The 19,836-nt window shown below is 40.5% G+C and overlaps 1 long non-coding RNA gene across 1 annotated transcript; it reads left to right on the forward strand.

Moving 5' to 3' along the window:
• Nucleotides 1-2,781: 2,781 nt before the first annotated feature.
• LOC117830373 lies at nucleotides 2,782-4,285 on the forward strand. Its single transcript, XR_004634770.1, has 2 exons — nucleotides 2,782-3,899; nucleotides 3,979-4,285. It is a non-coding gene; the product is annotated as an uncharacterized LOC117830373 (long non-coding RNA).
• Nucleotides 4,286-19,836: the final 15,551 nt, after the last annotated feature.

A 19,836-nucleotide genomic window follows, 5' to 3' on the forward strand; every position in this document is an offset into this window, starting at 1 on the left:
TAATGCAGCTTTCTCTGGGATGAAGACTGTATTTCCCATGAGCACCTTCACCCGCTGTAGTAAAGATGTGTCTCATTTGTTGTTAAAGTAAATAAATAAATACAGATCTTATTTTTAATCCTACTTTTCTTTGTTCAAACACTTTTATCAGGATGCAGAGTGATGAGGTCATTTGTTGCTTTGTATCTTTGTTAGTTAGCTTACAAAAGGTGAGCAGACATACCTTTTTAACGTTACCCGTCACAGCCAAGATGTCACGGTGTGAGCTCTGGTGTGCCAATAAATGTCTGAATAACGTAAATATGACACTGCTTAACTCTTTAGAGCAGTGAAGCATTCACACACCAGCATAAACATGAAATCGTATTCATAGACATTTATCTCTTTTAGCTAGCAGAGCCCTGGTTGTAGAGTTTCTCCGTCCGAAACTTCAACAGAAAACGTACGTCTGTTTGATAATCCTGCTCCAGTATCAGCCCTGAGGACAAAACACGAGGTCATTAAAGGTCTTTATTGTTTAAATTGCACATTCCCTACATTTCTCCTCTTCCTCTCACAAGCCTGTGTGATTTCTGTGTGTAGTGCAGCAGCGTCATTCCTTTATATGGACCTTTAAGGGGCTTATAGCTTTGTTTATTAGGAACATCAAGCACAAGCTTCAGACTTACAAGGACATGGCATTCATCAACTTAAGAACAGAGGTGCAAACTATTCTGCTGTTTAAGAACCGTTCATGAATCAGACGTAGACTTCTCTTAGAAACCCAAAAAAAGAGTATAAGAAAGATTGTCGTATATTGTCTAAAGAGCTATTTCAATATGGGCTTGCTGTTCTCCCCCTTCCTTTCTCATCATGCAGGGAGAGGCACACATGCAAACACAGGCAAAGAGGGGGACAGAAACATGCAGGCGGTAAATCACTTCACACAGCTCTGCAGAAAGAGAGAACACTGAGCAGAAGACTTTTTTTTTTCCAATCAGATACTTCAAGATCTTAAGAAGATGTTTGTGAATGAGGCCCAGTGACTTTAAACAAGTGTCTGTGTGGCTCTGGTGGATTCTTTCAGCCTGCAGGAGTGATTCAAGCTGTAAAGGAGGAACAAGATCCAAGATCCAATCAATGTAATTCCACTTAAAGTCCTCATTTTCATTATTTTAGAGTCCATAAACCTTAAAGATAGGATCCTTACAGAGACAGTCCTTTTTGTCTAAGAAAAGACTAACTTTAGAATCCATCCAGCTCTCTGTGAAGCTCCAGACTTCTTTGACGGAAACAGAGTTCTAACATCTCATAGCACAGGAGATAATCGTCTGACTAAGTTTGAATCAGGCTTTGCTTGTGTTAAATGGTTAAAACACAATATTTGTAACCTGTAGTGTAAAATATCACACACTAATCAAGGCAGTGGTTGATAAGCAGTCCTTGGAGTTTTGACACCTTTATATGATGTGTTCCTGAATGTTTTAGTAGCTGAAGGTATCTAAACATCCTGCATATTAATGCTTGCATTGCATTGGATTGCATTCGACAGCAGAGATGTTTCTGTAATGGCAAGTGTCCAATGTTCCACTGGTGCACATGGGATATCCCCACAGCATCCACAGGTACACACAGTATGTAGCTTTGGGCATGCATTCAAAACCACCTTTTATATTGAGACTGAAAAGAACAAAGCAGGCTGCTGCAGGAAATCACCAGGGTTTGAGCTTGGCAGGGATGCCCTTGGCGACCCACACACTTCCTGCATGCAGAGCTGCCAGCAGCTACTTTAACTAATGACCCCTGGGCCCTGGAGAAGTGAGCAGCTCTAGATGAGCTACTGCTGAAGGTCTATGGGGACTCCGCGGCTCAGTGGTTTGGAGAGGGAACATCCTTGTAGCTGCAGTGTAGCCGGCGGCATTCAGCAGGAAATGTTAGCCATGTGAGTTAATTCCTTCCACCACCGTGCTCCTTTCCTAATTACTTTTAATTTGAGCAACCATTAATCTTGTTGATGTTTTTATTTCATTTGTCAAGGTGGAGTGGACTTCATTACATTATCCACGCTGATTTGCACATCCCATGAGAAAAACTGTCATACGTGTCTCTTTGGCAGGGCCTAACAATACAGGACGAGGGAGGCCGCACAGACATCACTGATTATGTAGTGCGAGCCGCTGGCAGCTTTTATGATATGAAATGATATCCTCTCTGTCACCCAAGGGTTTTTTTTGCAGTCACTGTCCAGGGATGAGAACATGATGAATAAAGACTGCAAGAGCATAGAATACAGAATGGGCAAATAGTGTTAATTTGAATATTTGAATAATTCTGCAAAGGACATGCTCATATTCCCACAAATTTCCCTGACCTTCCATTCTCCTCTCTTTAAAGTCAAACTCACAGGGAAGTACATTATTAATTATTGGAAATCATAAAAGAGGCGAGCAGGAGCTCCTTTGGAGTTAATTATGCACATAACATTCAAGCTGCATCAGCTCTCGCAGAGGAGAAGCTGTGAGCCGGTGCAGGCTCCTCTCCTCATGCATTACTGCTTAGGAATGCAGTATTGTAAAACGGTCTTATACACCCTCTTTTTATCTCTGTTTTGTATTTGCATGATCTCTGATGGTCCTTATGAAGCACTTGGTATCACATTTAAAACAGCATAATAAACAGCTGTTGCCAGATATGCAGTGTTGCAACATACAGCTTTATTAGTCACAAAATCCAGCAACATGCTCTGCAGCTTTTTTATTAGATGATAAAACATATTTTATTTTAAATACCTGTAGTGGAGATAATGTTGATAACTCCGTCTGGACACTAGTTCGTGTAGTATTACCAGGTTCACACAGGGGTGTCGGCCAGAACACCACTTAAGGCCAAATGCTCGAGAGCACGAAAAACACAGAGAGTTGGAAGTTGGTTGATTTGGGTTTTACTTCGTGTGACTGTGTGGGTGTGTGGTTTTCTACAAAGAGAAAGGGACAACAAATATGTCTTAAATATGTAAAGCAATATGGCACACTTCTTTATACTATAGCTTAGCTTAGCAAGAGAGTCTGCAAATCTACGAAATGAACACATGGCGAGCATCTACACTCTAAACGGAGACTCAATAACAGTTCACAGTGCAATTATCCTTTAGATTAATACTCACTCTTTCATTCACGCACATCCAGCTTCTTGTCACTTGTCTGTCACTGCACCAGCTCTCATCACCGCATGGCCTCACTCACTCACAGTCAAACACTAGCTGGGGAAGCCCCTCCCACATTGAAAGTGAAAGCATAACTTAAACAGAACTGAAACCAAACAGGATTTAACATAACTTTGGGGCCTTTTCTACAATACCACTTACATCATCAAGGAGAAGAATTAGAAATAAAAACAAGATGCTTGTGTCCTATAAAAGGATATCTGCTCAGTGAGAAACACACCCTATTGTTCCCTCATCTCAAAGCTTCTTTTATTTTTTTATCCAAAGTGACTTTTTGCATTTTTAGTTAACACACACCATATCATGCAGGGCTGTTTGCACATCATTATGTCACAGCCTCCTCTTCCCCCCTGCACAGGTGAAGGAATTCCATGTGTACTGATCACCCTTTGCGTCGTGACAAGCTTGGTCCAAGATGTCAATAAGCATTAGCTAGTTAACCTACCAACAAAAAGAGTTGTGGGTTGACATGGAGCAGTGAAGAGGTCAATACCTCATCGACAGTTAGGCGGACTAGCATGTTTGTCAAGTGTTGGACACCACTCTCAAAAATATAGAAGTAGTGATGTTACGAGATGTGCCGGAGCTTTGAAGCGTGTGTCGAGTAATCACTATATAGAAGTTTACAAACTAGTGTCAGCACATGAACGAGAGGCTTTTACTGCTCCATCACCAAGGCCAAGAAACTCTGACAGCAGTATGTAAAGCTACAAGGTACAAATTCCCCTTTTGAACCATCTGTCACATTTCTCACTTACCCTTGTGTCTTGTTTCAGATGCATTGACTTCCTGCTCCCTTGTGTTTCCTGCTCTCCTGATTACCCCAACGTGTTGCACTTGTGTCTTGTTTATTCCACTCCCAGTGTATATAAGCTCACTCTCCCCTTCCTTCTGTGCCAGTTCGTCTTGTACCATGTGTCAGAGTTCCAGGATTTTTCTTCCTGTTTATGCTCAGGTTTTTGACCAATTTACTCCTGTCCCCTTTTTGTCTATGATTTTTGCCTCTTGTCTTGGATACCTCTGTCTGTTTGATTGCCTTCCCGTGTACCAAACTTGTTTCTGATTAAACAGACTTTGAATTATCGCCTGCCTCTCGAGTCCTGCTTTTGGGTAAACATTCTTGGTCCAGCTTCACAATCTAAGCAAAATTCTCGGAACAAAACCAGTTGGTGAACCAGAAGACGTTGCAGAGTTCTGTGACGTTGTTACTTCCAGCACCAGCTCTTCTGCTGATGCTGAATTGGATGGAGACGGTGAGTAACATTAGCCTATCGCTATGTTTTTATTCCTTCTGCCATAAGGCTGCCAAATGCACCAAAGGCAGAATAAATAGAGAAGTAAGCATCCCACTCTGTTGTACGGTCACTGGTTGTAGTAGTTGCTGATGTCACGACGTGTTATTTATTCCCTTTACTGTGTATTTTGTACTATGGACAGGTTGACTGTAAAAACTGAATTGCCCTTCTGGGACTAATAAAGTATTCTGAATCTGAATCTGAATGTTTTTACGATAGCAACCTCACCTGCTACCGGAAAGTGATGAGTCAAGTCACCTTTTGTTTCTGTAGCTGGCTTGATTGCATTCTCACTGCAAAAGAACCATTGCAGAACCACTACGTCTTTAGCGCTCTTCTTTTGTTAACACCAGAGTGGGATTTCTGTAATCATATGTCTAAATGACCTTGGCCAAAAAAGGAAATAACACCCCCGCATCAAAGCCTCTAACAAGTCTCGGGGCTTGGTGTGAGAGAAGGAGAAACAAGCCCAGCTGGGACAAGCAGGATGAGGTAGGTGAGAGCAAGAACACATTACTTCACCCAATCTTAAATCACATGAAATAAAATGTGCATTAATGTATTACACTGAAATTGTCTGATTCAGCAAACATGTGTTTAACAGTGATTCAAATGATCTCTGTAAATTGTGAGCTGTATATTAACAGGTTCAACTTTTCATTTTGTAGCTGAAGTCGTCCAATAAGACAAGAAAGCTGAGTGAACAAATCAAACATTTAAAAGATTATCTAAAATCATAATTCATGTCTTCTTCAAGTCTTTTGTTGTCAGTTCTCTTCTCTTGATTTTCCAAACTTTTCTGCTCTTGTCGTCACTGAATTATTCCTTTATTGGCAGTGGATTTATTGACACTTAATTCAAAGATCTTAAAATTGGTCAGTAAAAAAGAATAAACACAAGCAGGTAAGTTATGATACTTGATAAACTATGTCTGTACAGTCTGTACTTTTTTTTTGTTCATATCTGAAAGTATCACACAGTAACTTGAATAGACCACAGTCCTCTGTAACATGAATCACCATGTTATGTGTCTGCATGTGCAGCTGCTTGTTCATGTGTCCCTCCGGGTTGATTGACACAAAGATACCTCGGACTAATTAAGCTGCTATTGTAGCATCTGTGTAGATCAAGAAGCTGTGAGAGAACCCAGAAGCAAGGCTGCGAGGGGAGTTTTGGTCCCTGATCTCCCTCCATTTGTGTGTGCTGACTTAATGGAGTTGATATTATATCAAAAATCTTGCAGTGTGTATCGCCCCTAACCTGTTGTCGGAGTGTGTTGAGGTCCTTAACACAACAGATGGAGCTCCTGGGGTGTGGGTTTCTTATTAATTACTTTGCCTCAATAAGCAATTTACATGTGATAAGGTGGCTTACAAGGCCCACCAATTAATTCTCACAAATCCCTTTTAATTAATGGGAAGTGGAATTCAGGGCACGAGGAGGAAATTGATTTATAGCTGCTACAACTCAAAGTATTTAACCTCAAAAGCCGAGAGAAGTTAGAGCTAAACTTTCTTTGATGACTTGTAGTCTGTCCATCCATGTACTGAGTGCCAGAGGTTGCAGATTTCAAGTGTTCAATGGAAATGTTGGTGATGAGTTTTTATTGATGCTTTTTTTTCTTTTGGCTTAATAGAGAAAATAACATTAATAGTAAAAAAAAAACTGAAATCATTAAATGTAATTAAACCCCTGTTCATAATGCGCTGACGAATCATGACAAGATGAAACAATCAAGTCTTTTCAGGTGGACAAACAGTTACATCTCTGTTTGTTTTCCCAATCATTTATCTGCAAAAATGCACCAGTACAAACTCTCAGTGCCTCCATGGAACTTTTTCATTGTCATTAGTTGATTTTGCATGCTGCATCTGGGTTAAAAGTCTGTTTTACAGTCTAAGGAAGGATGCTTAAACTTGCTAGCTAGCTTGTCAAAAGCCTAACAAAGCTGCTGGCCGCTGGTATCTCCTAAAATGAGTGTCTCATTACAGCCAGCAGCCTGTACGGTTAGAAAGAAGAAAAGGGAAAACCTGTGGACACAATTTTGTTTAATAATATGAAACACAAGACCTAGTGTATCGTTACTAAGGAGGACAGAGTGCTCAGAGGAAACAAGATGGGAGGAATAAAAACAGTGAAACACCTGAAGATGAATCACCCTGCAGTGTCTACCCAGGTAAAAAACAACGATGCGTGTATGATGACATGAATATACGTTAACTCTCTTTACTTAGCATTCACAAAACTTAGCTCTTAATATTATCAGGTCTCTGCAGTTGATGCATGCTATGGTGGCATTTTTCATCAAGGTAGTCGTGCTCCATTCATGGATCTTTGAATTTAACAGAAGCCAGCAATCTTACAATACATATCAAGATACTCCTGCTAAAATAGGTTATATTTTTTATTTATTAAGACTCATATACAAACCCTGAGTCATTCAGCAAACATTAACATAATTCAGTTAAGTTTAGCTCCATGTATTGAAAAGAGTTTGTTAGTGAAGTATGATTTCTTGTAAGTGTTTGGGCGTTCATATTCTAAAATAATTAGGGAGAAGTACAAGTTAGAAACACATTTTCAGCCAAGATGATTAAACATAGTAAAGTGTTCTGTCTTCCCACATAAATTTTACAACTAGGATAAATGCCTTTCTCTTAAAAATAAACTATCATAAAACAGTCTGAGAAAGTTCTGACCCAAAATATGGTTTAAGTGAACACTGACTAAAATGAGATTAAAATGAAAACGGATTCCCACAGAAAGAAATAGCAGAAGATACCTCAGCTACCCCGTGAGTATTCTGCTGTTAGCATGTCTGCGTGTCTTCAAGCCCAGCCTTTGGACTGCTTACATTCTACAAATGGAAACTAAAACATTTATCATATTGAAGTCTTGTCTTACATGTACTTATTCTATTGAATGAAGAGATCAATAGCCAATGACTTAAACAGTAGCACAGCTAGCAAAGTTAATTTTGAGTTCATGACATGTTTTGAAGCTTTTAAAACGACTATATGGTCTGATTATCGAGCATGACCGGAGTGCTCACACTTTCCATGTTAACCTGGACAGGGCATTGACATTTGTCAATATAGTTTCCTTTAAAAAGTCTCCTACAGGCAGAAGTTAAAAGTGAAAGTAGAATTTAAGTTCAAGTTGTTGTATTGGATTGCTTTAAATTGCACAGGTGGTCATTATGTTATGGCTGATTGGTGTGTATTTATGTGTATTTCACTTCTACACTTCACGTGTGTTGCTATGATGCTTTTAGACACTGTCTGCCGTTTTCACAGGCGCAACTGTGAAAAAAACACCCTGAAGATGCTTTCACTGTGCCATGGTGTGAAGTCTATTCATTTTCTAACATGTAAAGTTCATCTCACAAGTTCAAAGCAGCTGATCAGGCAGTTATCAGTAGTCATGCCATCCTGTTCACTACACAACAAACTCAACAAATGCATGAACCTGCTGAAATGTAGCTCGACTTTGAAATCAGTCTTTCAACTCAAATATTGTGTCAGCCTCAGCTCACAGTGTATGCCCGATGTTAGTCATTGAGTTATTGAATAACCAAGACATTTACAATGTAAAGGCCGCAGCTCTGATGTTTGAATTGTATAATAGTGGAGTGTGCTGTGACTGGATAAACATGCACTCAGGAACAAACCCTTGCAGAAATGTAGAAAATGAAGGGAGATGTCTGTAGTGTTGGATTGTTTGCATGTTTTCACAAGGTCAGAAAACAAACACCCTCCATCCTCCCTTTGGAGTTTTATCTCTTACTCCGTGGGTTGATGAGTTTTCCTCGCCTTGTTCAGCCAAGTGTAAAATCCTGTGTAATACATTCCTTTTTAATTTGGGTCACCACCAATCACTGCATACCAATGCAGCCTAGCAATGCTTATATGCCGGTGGCTTCTGGCACTGTTTTACTTTACAGATCCCCTAATCTGCTGACCAACAACATCTCCAGCATATGACAATTAAGTTAGGACAACCGTCAGCTAAATTCAAACAACAGGATCTAATTTCTCATCTCATTCTGACAGCATGTGTCTGCAGGGTCAGTGGCGGTGCTCCTGTGCTTCATTCTCAAAAATCCTTTCTTTTTTTCTTGATTTCTTTATGAAGAGGATCGATAAGAAAATAATCTATAGCTGATTCATGACTCTGTTCTTACTCCTCATAAATGTTTGGTCCTATTTCTTACTGAAATGTATCTTCTTTCAGTCCCCATCATCCATTGATGGCACATCATAGAGGCAGAGATGTTGTTGCCAGAGTGATACAAACTTTCTGTCTCATAGTTTCATCCCCCAGCACCATCTTCATTAATCCTCTTTCACCTCTCCATTTTCTTTGTTTATTATTGTGACTTCTGCTCGTCAAGAGCGCTCTGTGCTCTCATTGGTCAACCTCACTGACATGATAAAACACATCGTTGAAGGCAGAGAGTAAAATCAAACATATTGGACTTTCTGTTGGCAGGTAATGAGATGTCCCAGATGTGGTCTTGATTGTCGGTCACTGTGACATAAGGATCAGATCCTTTAAGTCCTGTGAGCTGTAAGGTGGAGCCCTTCTTGGATTAGACTTGTTTGTCCAACACAGACGCTCGATTGGATTGAGATCTGGAGAATTTGGAGGTCAAGTCGACACCTTAAACTTCCGGCCACCTTCTTCGATCGCTCCGTGGTCCAGCCCTGATGCTCACATGTACTTATACATGGACTTTGTAGAAGCTGTGGACAGGAGACAGCATGGGCAACCCCACTGATATGCAGCTACACAGCTGCATACACAACAAACTGTGATCACTGTTTGTTCTGACACCTTTCTATCTGAAGCAGCATTCACTTTAAAAGCAGTTTGAGCTCCAAGAGCTGTTCTTTTGGATGAAATACGGGTCAGCCATTGCTCCCCACTTGCATCAATGGACCTTGGCTGCTCATGACCCTATCGTCAGTTCACCAGTTTTCTGTCCCTGCAGACCAGGAACAACTCACAAGAGCTGCAGTTTAGGAGATGGTCTGACCTGGTCATCTAACCATCAAAGTCGCTCTCATCCTCACACTCGCCCAATTGTCCTTTTTCCTTTTTCCAACGAATCAATTTCAAAGATAGCATGTTCACCTGTTGCCTAACATATCCCACCCACTGACAGATGCCATTCAGTAGTATTATCTTCACCCATAGTGGTCTTTGTACTTGGCTAACAAAGCTAGCTAGCATCAGTAGAAGCTGAAGATGGGCCCTCTCTTCTGTCCTCTCGTCCAAAATATGTGTGCAGAAATGAAGTCTTTGTCTCATTGTTCATGCCATCTCATTTGTCCCTGAGGCAAAGTTATCTGGTGTCAGTGAAGTCCAGAGGAAGGGGGCTCCGGACCGTCCTGTCCTGTAATCTTAGGCCACAGATAAGCATGAAGGCAATTACGGCTTATCAGAGAGCCTCAGACGGAGATGTGCAGAAAGATAGAATTCACCTCATATACAGAGGGTTGTTAATCATCATATCTGAGCCACAGTCTACAATCTCCTTGACCTGATTTGTCCAAATAGTTGTTTGTAAGTGATGGTGATGATGTAGTTAGGACAGGGGGCTTTTATTCTGAAGGAAACATCTGAAACAAAGACAGGGACATGAAATGACTCCCCTCTGCAGCACTTTTTCCCTCTTGTTCATTTGTCAAACTCCTTCACAGCACCATGTATAAACACACTCCATCAAACACACACACACAAACAGATGTCTTCATCCGCTTTCACATCATCGTGTGTGTGTGTGAGTGTGGAGTGAAGGTTGTTGCTGAGTGTGCAGTTCTCAGGGCTGTGCCACCCTGCTGCTGGCAGAGGCCACTGAGGCCCGGAGAATTTGTCTTCATTCTATACCAAGGCCCCCCGTGTCACTGTGATAGGTCTGGATGGGTCCTGCCTGGTTGAATGGAGCTCAGCGGATAAATTACATTACAGGAAACTGTATTTGTTCCCAAGTGTATCTATTCCACTTTACAGGACCACTCTACAGATAATCTCACACTGCTTCTTAGAGAATAATGGAGTCAGTGCAGGGTTCATTTTAGGGGATGTTCAAGATTTAGTCTTTCTCTTTAGGCTAAAATGATATCATAGATTTAGTCTAGTTTTAACAAACACAAGTCATTACTTTTCAGTCAGACGACCGAATAAGGAATTAATGCAAATTCCTTTTAATGCAAGATTAACGCACAACATTGAGGAGGGCAGGAAGAAACAAACCTCCTTCAGCAGAAATGGATAAAGAAATGGAAACATGGTTGTATTAAGGAACCGCTTCCATAATTTTCGAGACTCAAACTTTACAGCTGATCATACTGATACAAATCTGGTGGGTCCCATGATGTAATGTTGATCTTGAGTTGATCCATGTCTGTTAAATCAAATCACTGATACACAAACATGCCTCACTGTCATGGTTGGGTTTTGTGTGGGTATTTTTAGTGTTTTCAGGGACTCTTTTTCTTGTAGGATGTTGTGTTTTCTTCTTCCACCTGTGTGCAGGCTGGTGGGGCGTGGTGCTGAGACATTGGGCTCTGGGCTCTCTTGCAACTGCAACTAGTTAATGGTAATCAGCGGCTGCTCTTATTCTCCTCTTGGCAGTGTGGAAGCTGCCAGAGTATCTCAGCTTGAAGACTGGTACAGGGCTCCAGCAGTCTTTCAGTTTGCTGTATCTTCTGCAGTTTTCAAGACGTTTGTTAACCTGGACTAATACCTGTGTCTCTCCTCTTTTCCAGTGCCTCAGATTAGTCACAATCATGGTCTAACAAAGTTTTTGAATAAACTACACATAGAAGGATAATTAAAATTAAAAAAACTCTGAACTGCTGCTGCTGCTGTGGCAACGTTCTCTTTCTCATCCACTCAAAGCAGCCGTGGCATTTCACCAAGACGTAGCAAGTCCAATGTTGAAATGAAGTGTTAAAATCAGCAGGACAATGACAAGTCGTTATTGCAAATGAGAATTGGTTCTCAATTAACTCACCTGGTTAAATAAAGGTTAAATAAAAAATAAATAAACAAGTAAGCTAACTAAACAAGATGACATGGGGTTAATATTAGGATGTGTTCATGGTCAGGTTGGAAAAATGACTGTCAGGCGAAGTTAGAAAAAAAATTCAGGATTAAATAGTTCATTATTTGACAGTCTCTTTTTTTGAGTCAAAACCTTTCCTCTCTTCAAACGTGTTTAATGAGCCAATCAGAAACTGGAATCTAGGTTGCACCATGTTTTTAAATCTGTAACATTTCACTGTCTTTACACTTTTACCTGTGTAATGTCAGGATGTCTTACCTTATAGGATAATCTAGCCTGGACTCTCCCACAATGCAATGCTGTGGCACTGTCCCTGCTGATCTACTAAGGTAAGGAAAGGTCTTTACACACAGATTAAAGTAATAAAATAGAGGAATGATGCATAATCCAAGTCAAAACAAAACACTGTGGCTCTATTTAATTACTTGGACTTCAATAGAAGTGAAGTTAAAATGCTACAGTAATGAAATAAGAAAAACTGCTGTATTGCACTTTTATGGTGTTCTTAATTTTTCCGGGGGTGGCAACGAGTTTCAGACATTCAGTTCACTGCTCTCTGAACTGCATCACTCAGAGCTGTGTCATCTTCTTTTGTGATTCAGTGTTAATCTAAACTACAAAACGTCTTACTTAACATGCCCCCATCGTATTGCCAAACTAGGATCAATCAAGACTTTGACTTGGAGTTATTAAAGTTAACAGCGGCAGACCAGCAAATGTCAAATACTAATCTTGTGTCACCCAGTAGCTGGTTGTGACTCTGTCACAGACAGACGAACACTGGGAAAAAAAATCCTCAGTGAAAATGAGAAAGATGGATGGAAGCAGTGAGAACTTCTACTCGCAGCACACTTGTTGAAGATAAGTGACATGTTGTCAATGCTATATTGAGAATTCCTTTACATTGTCAATTTAAATTTAGACAGTTTTTCAATGCAGTATACTGGAATTTTAGACATGTTATTCAAACTTTGATAAGTGGTTGTAAGCTGCAGAAGTATGAGGATGTCTAATTATAGAGATAAATAAGAGTTTCCACCGTTCTGAGCTCTGCTGTCATTGTGGCAGATTGCATGCTCGGTTCGTGATACATGATCTGTCAATACTTCTCCAACCACAAATGTTCTACAAAAGAAAATCAAAATACTCTCTGAATTAAACTCCACGCATGCAGGTTCAGATTTGTCATTTTATTTAGAAACTGTAAGTAGAGGTTAATGAAGAGTTCACTCAAACTAAATATAATTCTGCAGTCAGACGTTAAGTTATTCCATAACTAATGAGCACAGCACAATACACATAGATCCACTCATGCCCCTCCTCTATCATCCCTCTGCTGCACGCCATCAATACTAAACTCCCTCTGGACCAGTTCCAAATCAATCACATCGACAGAACAATTATCTCGCTCAATCACACCAGCCAGCTGATCAGCTTAACACGTCTCAGAGCTGAAACACGCACCCCTCTCTCTCTTTCTCTCTCTCTATCTTTAAAACACACACACACACACACACACACACACACACACACACACACACACACACACACACACACACACAGGTGAGTAGTGAGTACAAACCATTAGTTGCACATTATGTTAAATCTGTGTAACATGAAACTCAGAACATATGTTTCTTATTTATAACTCCTTTGCCTTTAGCATCAGAGTTGAGATAATCAACGCTAATGGGTTTGTTGTCATGGAACCCGGAGGGAGAGTCAGCAAAGCTGGTTGAGTCCAGATATAGCTCCTTGGCTGTCATCTACAGCAGAGCACATGAAGACAAGGTGAGAGATGCAGATAAAAGTTTGTCAGGTCAGAACTGATTTTCTTACTGCAACCATCAGATTCATTATTTGTTTTCCAATAAAATGTTATGTAATAAATGTAAACTACCTTAAAGACAGTCATGTTGCCTGCAGGTGTAATTTATGTTTACTGCTCTTTAGGCTATTGCTAAATTAAGATTTTCTACCTGTAAACATTAATACACAATTCAAACCTGAGCATACCAATGATAGCAGTAAGATCAAACCATCACCTTTAGCTAGCTGATAGCCATGCTGCTAAACCTAAACCTAAAATGGATTCGCTGGAGTTTAGATATTTCAACACAAGTGAATTTGTGTCGCCCAATTCGTGCGATTTGCGCTGCCAGACCATTACTCGCGTCTATTTGCATCTCTACATTGACTTTACATGTAATACATTCTTGCGAATGATTTTATTCACGTTTGGTGTGAACACCTCATTACACAACGATTCAGTTAAAGGCATCAGGAAAAAATAAATGAGGTATAGAAAGCAAAACCATCAACTGATGACAACGAGCATGAGCACACTGATGACCTCCGAGGGTTAGATTCTATCCCCATCCTCCAGTCAGGTTCAGAGCTGAAGACACTCTTTTTGCTGTGAAACATCTTCAGGAACTTCAGCAAAGTCAGGAGTTTGTTCGATAAAGTGGACACTTGAATAACTGATGTTTGTTTCACTTTTGTATTGGATTAATTTGACAAAATGCAAATATTAAAAACAAGAATACAGGAGATGATTATGTAAGCTGTCGTGATCAGCTTTTGTTTAGTTCAGTTCTCTTAGCTTTGTGTTTCAGAGTCATTTCTCATTGTATTTGATCATGCCTCGTGTTGTTTTGTTCATTGTCCCTCTGGTTTTGTTTTGTGTTCTTTATGTTGTGTACTTCAGTTGCCATTCCCTGTGTTTCATGTTTTGTGCTTCTTAGTTCAGATAACTTGTTCCCTGTGTGTCTGGTTTAGTTTGACTTCCTGCCTTTGTGTGCTTCCCTCCTGTTTGATTACACTCATTAGTTTCACCTGCTTCTTTGTTCACACCTGTGTTGATTAGCCTGTATGTCTTTACTTTCTCTGTTTCTCCTTGGGTCAGTTCATTGAGTCTTGTTTGTGCCTTTCTCTGCATCTTGCAGTGCCCCTTGTGATTAGTGTTTATTGTGGATTTAGTTTTTCTCTTGGCTTTTTTGTCAAACCCTTTTTATTTTGTCTGCATTTGGGTCCTTTTCTTTTGTTTTGATTTCAAATCATGACAGTGAGCAAGTGAAGGTTCAGGGCTAAACAGCATCCGAACAGATAGACCTCATGTAACAGGTTAAATAATACATAATTTTACACTAGATTGTTTAGAATTTCGGTCTAAAGTTGAGGCCTACACTGTAGAAAAAAAAAGATAACTGACTGAGATTACAGATCATGTGTGAGGATATCAGAAGCCATCTCTGAATAAACATATCTGCTGAGTGAGGAGATGATCGTCACGCTTGGTTTGATTCACAAATGCAACTATTTAAAGTCTGCGGAGGCCCTAAATTAAGCAGAGCTAAAAACATACACAGAGCATGTGAATGAATGACTAAGTGATGAAAACATCTTCATAATCAGCAGAATTAGTCCATGTGACGCGATGCCTCTGATAAGTAAGCTCTTTTTATCTGCAAAGTGATGGAGAGAAGGAGTAAAGAGAAAGTTTTTAAATATCAAGATCAAAAGAGGATCTTTAAACTCCGGAGGACTTACTGCATACTGAATATTCAAAATCTTTATGACATCTGTGACGACTCATCCTCTGATTTTATTTTAGCCAGCAGACTCCTAATTGGAAAGTGGGGAAGGAGCAGCAATATTTTTTAAGTCCACAAGCTGGCTACTTATCTGTGATCCAGTCTGGGCTCAACAGTGATGCAGTAATGCCCTGAAGGGGCTGGAAGGCTGGATGGGGATACTGCGGTCCAAGCACAGAACAACTACAGAGAACAATGCCAATAAAAGAGTGTAAGACAAGCTGAACATGGTCTCTGAAGCAGGCAGCTCACAGGGGAAGGCTGCAGAAACCAGTGTGTGTGTGTGTGTGTGTGCGTGTGTGTGTGTGTGTGTGTGTGTGTGTGTGTGTGTGTGTGTGTGTGTGTGTGTGTGTGTGTGTGTGTGTGTGTGTGTGAGCGCACATACAGTACACGCTGCTCTTTGTTCCATGTCTTTGTTCTGTGTGTATCTGCTGCCTCATTAACAAGACAACAGCTCATATGGAAGCATGGCCCAGCCTCAACACTATTACCCAAACAAAGGTGTGTACAGGCTGACCTGTGACCCTCACTGATTGCCTGTTATCAGGCCTGTGCACTCCTCTGGCCCTCAGATGCCTGAGTCTAATCAAAAGAGAATCTGACGATGAGTTGTCCTCTGTTGGGGCTGATTTGATACATATCAGGTCGCCTCACCTCTTCCTTCTTAACAGCCCCTCCACCTTCCCTGCAAAGAGAAAAAAAATACACAGGCAGAAAACTAATAATTGAAAGTGAGATAGCAGGGCAGGACCAAAGGGCAGAGAATTGTAGCAGCAAGCACTTCACTTGGAAATAAGGCACATCCAATCCTGGAGGAATCAGGAGTGCCAGTGCTGTATTCTCTGCAGCCCTCCTTCTCCATTTGTATTCAGAGACTTGAGTTGTGTTGCTCAGACAAGAGCAAATTCAGTTTCTCATACAGAGTCTCTACTCTGATGCCACAAAATGACCCCTATTTCTCCCTCTCGATGTTGAATTCAAAAAGCCACATCAACAACAGAAGAGCTGTGTTTGGGTTGTTCCACATAGTGGACAATGTTTGGTTAGATTGGCTGAGAGAAAGTGCAGATGCAATGCAAGTTGTATAAATTCTGCCTCCAACAAAATAACAGGATTTTCTCAGTGTGTAATCTGTTAAAGTAACAGGTGGTAAAAAGTTTGTCCAGTCAACAAAATACTGTAGTAAACTTAGTGATGCCTCAACAGGTGGATGTGAATTTACAGCACCAGGAGGGAAGGTGTGTCACAACTTTACATTTAGTGAATACATTTCCCTCAAAGATGATTCAATAAAGACCAAAAACAAGTGAAAGAAAACTTTGATGAGGTTCCATGAAAACTAAGCTTTGTCCAGCTGATGCTGAGAATCTTAGAACAAGTATCTGGTGCGGTTCAACCCCCACACAGCTGTTACAAATGAACTACAGAAACCAAAACTGTACCAGGCAGTAAGCATGCTTATTCCTGCTGTATTATCTTTAACACATGGGATGTGATGAAGATTCCTTTATTTTTGATGACAACCAGAAGTGGACACTTGGGGAACTGCAGTTTTTTGCACTTTCATATGGCTTCATTTTCAACAAGCTACTAATTTATATTAACAGACCCCACAGAGATGCACTGTTTACACTTCATTAAAAAACTTTAAAACAATACTGTGTCCAAGTTGAGCAACATTTGCCCCTGTTTGCAAAATAAGCACTGCTGTTTCTTGGTTCATTACACCCCCTGGAGGAGTACTCGTACATCTGTTCCTGGTGAGTCTCAGTTTTACTGTAAATCGTGTGGTTTACAAAGTTAAAATTAATTTCTTAAGTTCAAAACATTTACTTGTGATTTCCTTACCAATAACACTTCAAATTTGCTGAAATGACATCATGATGCAGGTTTGTAAGAAGTAAAAATGCATGATTTGGCAGGTATGTCCTCAAAAGGAGATTAAACAACTTTTAAAATCAACAGATCTGCCGCTCAAGTAACAATGTTTGCTGGAACAGGTTGTCAGCTGCACTTGAATGAAGATATTTACATAAAAAGTCGTCAAATTACTTCCAACTGAAGCAAGGATGCCATTACAGTGGATTGTGTTTTTGCTGCTGTTAATACCTGATTGGTTGATACTACACAAACTACGAAATAATGCCATTGCAACAAAAGCTTAAGTCACTCTATATCCATTCATGCCACTCTATCATCTATCGCTCTTCTACATTCTACAGAGATGGTATCTCACTGAGAAGTGTTCTGGTTTGTGTGGACATCTGTTCCCAGTGGTGTATGCTGCATGGCTTCATTAAACGATGGGTTCCTAGATTAGAGCCATACCTGCTGGATAGGTTAAAGCCAGGAATGGAGAGATGCTGTCGTTATCTATACAGGCTCCAGGGCACACAGCTGGTGGGTAATTACACCTGCTGTAACAGCAGAAGAAAATGGACATGTTAAAATAGTAACATTTACTGAGAGCCACAAATATCAGGATGCTGGATTGGCCTCATGGTTACATTGCACAGACCATACAGTGGCTATTCCTCGACTTGGGCTCAAATCTGATCTGCTGTCCTTTACCTCATGTTATTCTCCACTCTCTCTTCCAGTTTCCAGCTCTATCCACAGTCTTATCCTCTGAATGAAAGGCATAAAATACCCAAAATAAAAAACTTTAAACCACAAATGTCAGTATCAGAGGTAAGATTAAATATTTTACCTCTGTCGGCATGCTGATAATGGTGCTAATAAAACAAACCTGAATCAGCTGATTCATCGACTTCACTATGTGACAATAAAAACTCTAAATCAGCAGAAGGGAGTTAGGAAAAGTGAGGACACCACTGTATTAAAGTTGATTCACTCTCATATCTCTGCAGCAGCTCATCTGACACAATGTGCTCGCTGCAGAGCACAATACAAAGTAATTACAGCTAATCTACTTACTGTAATCACTCTTAATGGGAATACATCAGTCCAGGTACGCTGTGACCTATGGAAAAAACCTAGCAGACCTTTGTACCCTCCAGTAAGAAGTGAGAGGTGGGGGGTATCCATGGGAGGGGGAGGCGTCATCAAGGAACAGTGTGGGAATTTGGCCAGAAGGCTGATAGATGAAAGTGTTATTACAGGTCAATTACGACTCATTTGAGGTTTTCAACGCCGCCGATGGCATTACACAGCCAATTGCACAGATGATGGCTGTAATATGAAATAAGTGGCAGTGAAGGAGACGGGGGCTGTCTTAGTGTCATCCAATGAGCCAACGGGTGGAAGGCAGCCAAAGCAAGAGGGCTCAACATAAGGAGAAACACTACCTGTGGTGTTATTAGCACAGAGTTCTCTCTACCAGGACATTTCTCCATCTGTCACGTTCCCACACAGCTGCACATCTCAAACATCACAGCTTGAAGTTAAGCAGTCAAATATGAAGATTATTAATGAACCTTGCAACTTGGCACAGTAAAAAACAAAAAAGGAGTTCATCCTTGAACAAGGAGAAAGTAGTTTATTTTCTGTTGCATAATGAATTTGACCATTGACTTCTGAAAACTGTGATTGTGATATCCTGGTCGTCAATAGGGGACAGATAGGTTGTAGGTGTAAGGTTCAAAATCCATCTAGCCTACTTATCATTGCTGAAGTCAACATAACACCATCAGTGCTCCAGCTAAAACCGTATGTCCTGGCCAGAGAGAGGGTCAGGGTCACAATAAATGAGGTGATAGTGGAGGAGTTGGGACTGAGATTTTTTCCTCAACACTTAGGAAGCACTCATCGTTTATATGATGTAGAGAGACACATCAGAGAAGGTCTTAGTATTATAAACACAGAGGGCCTCATTAACCAATATCCTATGAAGATTTTTTTCTCAAATTAGTTCTGAAGAAAGCTCTATAGGAAGAAAAATCTACTTTGGTACTCATTCACAATGTGTTCTCAAGCAGCATACATGTTCACACCTGTGTTCTTAAATTGATGAAAGCCAGTTTTCTTGGAAATTGCAGGTGTGTGCCTCTTGTCTCCAATTAATAAACATAAATGGCCTGCAATACAAGGATGACACTGCAGGGTCATATGCACTCGGATTGAGAGTTAAAAGCGAGAAAATGCCAAAACGTAAATGTAAACAAGGTGAAACACATAAAAAAAATGTTTTACTGAGATTTTGCTGAGGTGTCCAACTAATGAGCCTATTTTAGTACTGTTGGAAGTGCATACAAAATACACAAAACGAAACATGGAGTGTATACCGCATTCAATCAATTCAGTTTGTCCTGATTGTGTTTGGTAGCCCTGCAATGTCATAAAATCCTCTTTTGACTGGTACTTGTTCTTCGGCTGTATATGGGAATTTAATGAGGTGGGAAGCCAGTTGATTGATTACATTAGGAGAGCGTGGCTGATGGATGCCTGTGGATTAACCACCCTTGTCTTCCAGCTCCCTCTGAAAAGTGTCAGTTGCCAGAAAGCCAAAGGTGGAAAGTATACCTGCAAGTGTGAAGGTACAGGACCTTGGACCTTCTTGAGTGACTGTGCAGAGCAGTCTCCAAATGATCATGCAGCTCCTACAACACATGTCACGGTAACCTACAACATCTTAGTATGCATCATTCTCTGCAAACAAATCAACACGGCCCTGATAAATGTGTTTCCTTCTCAGCACATGGTCAAGAACGT

This window comes from Notolabrus celidotus, chromosome 18, assembly GCF_009762535.1.
Source record: "Notolabrus celidotus isolate fNotCel1 chromosome 18, fNotCel1.pri, whole genome shotgun sequence".
Classification (NCBI taxonomy): Eukaryota; Metazoa; Chordata; class Actinopteri; order Labriformes; family Labridae; genus Notolabrus; species Notolabrus celidotus.